This window comes from Pollicipes pollicipes, unplaced genomic scaffold, assembly GCF_011947565.3.
Source record: "Pollicipes pollicipes isolate AB1234 unplaced genomic scaffold, Ppol_2.1 Scaffold_6686;HRSCAF=7923_pilon_pilon_pilon, whole genome shotgun sequence".
NCBI lineage: Eukaryota > Metazoa > Arthropoda > Thecostraca > Pollicipedomorpha > Pollicipedidae > Pollicipes > Pollicipes pollicipes.
In genome coordinates, this window is record NW_023596921.1 from 9,683,424 (window position 1) to 9,689,423 (window position 6,000).

Consider the following 6,000-nt stretch of genomic DNA (forward strand, 5'->3'; position numbering starts at 1 on the left):
TCGGCATAGCTGCGTTCGTTATTATCAACCTCGGCAAATGACTTAACATAAAATCAGTTATTTTTAGTAGTAAACTCTGCTTACATGAAAAATCATCGTCGCTCACGTTGGGGAGCAGTAATCTGGGGAACCAAATATCGCCATTTTCAGGGGCCATCCTGCGCAGCACACCGCGCTACGGTGTCTCCCACAACAAAACGAAATAGGTATCAGGAAAATGGTTTGCGCTGGAGAGACTGCGACGACGGCACGAAACACCGCGCTGACGACTGCAACGACGGCAACGCATAGCATTCGTTGAATGGTTTGGTGATTATTGCATTGGACATGACAATAGAAGAGTGTATGTTTTGTGCAATGGGCGACTCTGGACATGGTGTCCGACAATCCGCACCTGCGTTGCAGCAAGTTGGCGGCAAGCGGCAAGCAGGTGATGCGCAGTCAATGGGTTACAGCATCGACCGCAAGGCGGTCTGTCGCCAGCCAATGCTATGGCGGTGTGCAACATATGTGTGTCATATGCGTTGTTGACATAGGGCAAGTTCCTCCCTCGTATTGTTGCGGAAATACGACTGCAACTTCCGATACGTGGTTTCACTGAGTTCAGCCCCCTCCCACCCGCTTGGGTTCAATCCACGACGAAGTTCGAAAAGAGAGGTCCAAATCCGGATAAAAAATTGTTTGTTGGTGTTTTTTCGTGGTAGGTTGAGTCAGTTTTTGCTGTTTGGGCCCTCCTCCCAATTTACTTTACGAAACCACGGCCGCTGTGCGCGTTGATTACCCTGCTTGAGAGCCGGCGATAGTTTTACGGTTCTATTTGACCGATCGGACTCGCCATTACTGTATTTTCGGGCGGTCATGCTGTGTGAGAATGTTCCAATATACGGTACCACCCTAGCACTCGCCGAGAGATGGCAGCACGATGATGTTCGGTAGACTTTAGTAGACTGCACATCGCCCAGCTGTGTGGGTCAGAATCGTGTGCGACAAACCCATTGCAGTCAGCTGATTTAGGAGTTACGAACATTAGGGGTTATGATACACTTGGTCTCACGATACATTAGGTGTCATGATATATTAGGAGTTGTGTTACATTAGAGGTTGCGATCGTTAGGAATTACGATACATTGGGTCCTACGACACATTAGGGATTATGATACACTAGGTGTTATGATACATTAGGGAATATGATATATTAGGGGTTGTGTTATATTAGAGGCTACGAGTATTAGGGATTACAATACGTTAGGCCTAATGACACATTGGGAGTTACGATGCATTAGGAGTTGCGATACATTAGGTGTTGTGATACATTAGGAGCTACGATACCTTAGGGGTTATGACACATTAGGTGCTACGTACATTAGGCGTTATGAAGCACTAGCGGTTTTGATACATTAGGCGTGGCGATACATTAGTCATTACAAACATTAGGGGCTTCGATACCGACCCGGTCAGACGGCGGCGCCGCCCGGGCCTGCGGGGCTGTCGGGGTGCACGCCCCCCAGCAAGTGACGGCCGGCGGATGCTGTGCGTGTCACGCCGTCAGAGCGTGCGTGAGTGCCCTGCAGAGTGGCGCCTCGCCGCCATGCTGCCTTCTCTAGATCCGCGACGTACGGTGTAGCGTTGGCTGGCAGTATGCCGCGCCTGCTCACGTGTGGGTCGTCGTCGTCCCCCTGCCCTGGTGTGGCAGGTGGATGTGTGCGCCGAACGATGGGGGGGGGGGGGGGGAGAGGGTGTGTACCCGATGCGCCGACTGCTGCCGCGCCCGATCACCGGCGGGCGCCCCTCCCTCTCCCTTGGCTGCCGGCGGTGTCCGCGGTGCGTCCGCTGACAGCCCGCCCCGGCCGCCAGGAGCGCGAGAACGAGGCGGCCTGCGGCAAGCAGCTGGCCGCCCGCCAGTCGGTGCTGGACGGCTTCGACCAGCTCATGGACGCCGAGCTCACGTGCAGTGTCTGCTCCGAGCTCTTCTTCAACGTGAGTCAGCTGCCGTGACGCCGCACCGCCACGGCCAACCCCGGCATCGGCCCGCTGTCTGTTCGAAACCACAATATTTCTATGATTTCACGACGCGTGAAATGCAGGGTCTTTGGCGTCCCTGGTGTCGCAGTCTTACGTCGATTATAGGACCTGCATCAAGGAAAGGGCGGTAGACACAGGTGGGCCCAGCCGTTCGATCAACTATATAGGGGTGTCTGCGTCGGGACGCCAGCGCTCAACGCCGCCGCCGCCGCCGTCTCCGGCAGGCGCTCACGCTGAACTGTACGCACACGTTTTGCGCGTCGTGTATCAACGAGTGGACCAAGCATCGCCCCAGCTGCCCTATCTGCCGCGAGCCAGTGGCATCACGTACGCGCAGTCTCGTGCTGGACAACTTCATCGACGGCATGGTGGCGCGCCTGGGCGGCCAGGCGGCCGAGCACCGCGCCACCGTGCGCCACGAGCGCGAGGCGAGCGGTGAGTGCGCCGCGCTCCACCCGGGCGTCGTGGGAGGACGTGTTCATTGGTCGGGTCGCGTCGGATCGGGTCGGGGGCAATGACTTCATCGGTCGCCGTTCACTTAACCGCATAGACGTTTGTAGTCGTCGCACATTGGCAAGTTTAATGACTGGATGCGGTTGTGCTTGGGTGTAGCTGTGTGTGAAGTGTTTGGGGTGGTGTGTAGGTGGGTGCAGCCGTGTTTTCGTGCTAGTAGATGTGCGTTGTGCGTGTGCTTACTCGTCATATCCTGATGGTCGTCGGCAGAAGTGACTCGGTGATTTTGACGTGATCGTGCCTGTAACAGCGGCGGCGGCGGCACGGCCGGCGCCAGCAGCGCGCGGAGGTCACGCCGCCAGACGTCGCCAGCAGCACCAGCAGCAGCGCCAGCAGCTGCAGCAGCAACATCGGCAGCGGCAACAGCAACAGCAGCAGTGGCGGCAGCGACAACAGCAGCAGCAGCAACAACAACAACAACAACAACAACAGCAACAGCGGCAGCGGAGGCAGCAGCAGCAGCAGCAGCAGCAGCAGCAGCAGCAGCAGCAGCAGCAGCAGCAGCAACAGCGGCAGCAGCGGCAGCAGCAGGCCAATCGCGGTGGTTTCCGTGGCGCCACGCCGCTCCAGACGCGCGCCACTGCCGCCGCCGGCCGGGCTGGCAGAGGTTAGTGTGATCTGCCGCCACCAATTGTGATCAGGGGCTTGCTGTGTGAGCGTTAAGGCGTCCACTTTTCAGACTCGAGCTTCATTCTTTTCACGTACAGTCACGACAAGCGTGTTCATACGTCTTGTGCATCATTCCTGTTCCGGCTGTGACAAGCTGGCGTTGCCTTGCTTCAGGGGCAGCGGCGGCGGCGCGCGGCCGGGCCCGGTCCGCGCAAGCCGGTCGCCAGCCGGCTAACATCGACAACGAAACGCTGGCGGCGGCGCTGACGGCGGCGCTGGCGGCCGGCGCCAACCCCACCCGCCCCATCGTCCTCGACGACACAGGTGAAGTGGCGTAAGTGAGGAATGGCGACGGCGGCCTGCCCTGAGCTCCAGGCCTCCGCCCGTATTCCTGCCCGCACTCACGTCCTTTCTGTCCTTGTCCGGCGTTTTGGCAATGTCATACTGACCCGCCGGTGGTCCGGTCCTGCTGTTTCCTCCTCGCGCTGTGCTTCGATCTTCTTTTTCCTGAACCGGGCAGAGGGCATGCCCGACGCTGCGGGCCTGCCCTCCTGGTTGTACCCGGCGCTCTTGTCCTCGCGTTCCCCTCCGTACCCAGAGCTCCACACCTCCGCGTCCCCCCACCCTCAGGTCGGGCCATACGCACATTTGCCTGCTCCCCGTATGAACTGGCCTTTCCTTGTCCGGCCCCGCCGTCCGTCGCTGTTGCTTTTTGCGCCCTGCGCTGTTCACCAATCTGTAAGTGTGTGTCATGTGCGTAGAGCAGGTACCACGGGTATGCCCCAGCTTGCTGGTGGGCGCGGTGCTTGTCTTGGCATGCGTGTGTTGCCCTGTCAACAGTTGTATTGTGCTCACACTTACCGCGCCCTTCTGTACGTGATAGCCTACTACCTGCCGCACAGGCAGTGAGGTTCGGCCCTGGCCTGGCCGGCGGACCGGCCAGTCCTGACGGCCCGCGGCACTCGGAGCACGACTAGGAGACGGCCAGCGAGCGCTCCGCCGCCGCCAGCCGGACCGACGCCAACTCCGATTCCGACCGCGACTCGGACTCGGCAGACTCCCGCTCGCGGCGTGACTCCGGGTCAGCCGCCGGCGGTGGAGATCGCTCGAACTCGGACGCGATGACGCACGACCCCAGCTCCGACTCGGCGGAGTCGCACAGCCGCAGTGACTCCGAGTCGAGCGGCGTCGTTCGGGACTCGGACGAGCGGGATGGCGGCGCCTCGGCCGACAGCGGCACAGTGCAGGGCTCTAACTCGGGCGACGAAGGCGGTCGCGGGGCTGCCAGCGATCTGGGTACAGAGGACGGCACCAGTTCGCAGTCGGCCGACACGGCCAGCGAGAACGACAGTGATTTCAGCTTCACTGCGTGGGCGCACGACCGACGCTGGAGCGACTCGGGTGACTCGGACGCCTCCGTGGACGGCACCGGCGCCTACTACGGCGGCTACGGTCGCTGCTACGTGTGCGGCCGGCGCGGCCACTGGGCGCCAGGATGTCCACTTCGCTGAGGGGCAGGCGCCGGCGCGTTGACGGCGGACGGGCGCCCGGATAACTCCCGTGGCGGAATTCGAACGATGCAGCGATGCCTGGCTGTTATGGAAATTATGATGCCCCGGGCTGTGTGCTATGGTGCCTAGAAGAGATGGTTGTGTTCGTCAATATTCTGGCTCACGATCTTCAACAGTCCAAAAGAAAAGACGTTATTGGCTGACATTTTGTGGATCGCCTGTTGAAGCGGTGTGACTACGTTTTCACCCCACCCGCCCGCTGTGCCGTCCGTGCTGTTTATTGTGTTTTAATGGAAGGTCAAAGAGCAAGTCGATGAATAAATACTCTGTTGACGTTGATTGTAGTGGTTCTGTCTACGGGAAGATGAACGCGAATCGTTTGTTACCGTACAGACAACTGGAGCCGGCTCGTCGGTCATTGTCGAACACGTCACAGCTACCAGCCGTGGAGTCAACGCGCTGTGGGCGGGAGTAGGGGGACGTGAGGGTTCTCGCAAGGCGTTTCTTAGACGCACCTTTGCCCTGCCCCTTCCCTCGCTCCGCTCGTGCCCGGAGCCTGGGCACATGGTGCAGGGCCGCAGTACAGCGGCGCGGCCTTGTCGGGGCCGGCGGGGCGGCGTGAACTTCATATCGTAACCATGGCCGAGCCGCCGATCCAGCCGGATCAGGCGTCGGGCTGCAGTCGCGATCCCCCTCATATGCGCAGTTACGGTACAGAAGCACAAACACACGGCGTTGGCCACTTGGGTATTGCGAGCGAGGCGCACAGATGTACGTTGGTCACGGGTACGTAGGAGAGGCGATCGGACGCGGGAGAGCTGCAAACCGCAGCACACCAGCTGTCAACGTCGGGCTTTGGGGTTTGGGCAAGGATCAGGCTCTACCGACCCTCGAGATGACGAACTGCAGTAACTGCGCACTATGAATTCAGTGACCCCGCGTTGTATACGCTTTATGTTCGAATTCAGTGACACCGTGTTGTGTACAAGTCAATCCTCGGGTTGACATCCAGTACACTGCTTGCGGCTTAAGTGGTCCACGGTGGTCTAAACGACGACCATCATTGAAATATCAAGGGAAGATTGATATGCCATTGCATATTTCATTCACCTGTAGCACGAATGATAATGCACAAAAAGCGAACAACACGACACTGTTTCTATGCCATGCCTTGGACCACCCGCGGTAATAGCATAGCATGATGGTTTCCTCAACTTGATTTTTTATCACATTAAAAAAAGAACAGTAGCAGTTGAATATGTAAGTAACCGGACCAAAAACAAATATTGAATTTAGAGAAAGGCATAAGCCTTATAACGTTTTCGTTGATGTAAACCCAGCTTGC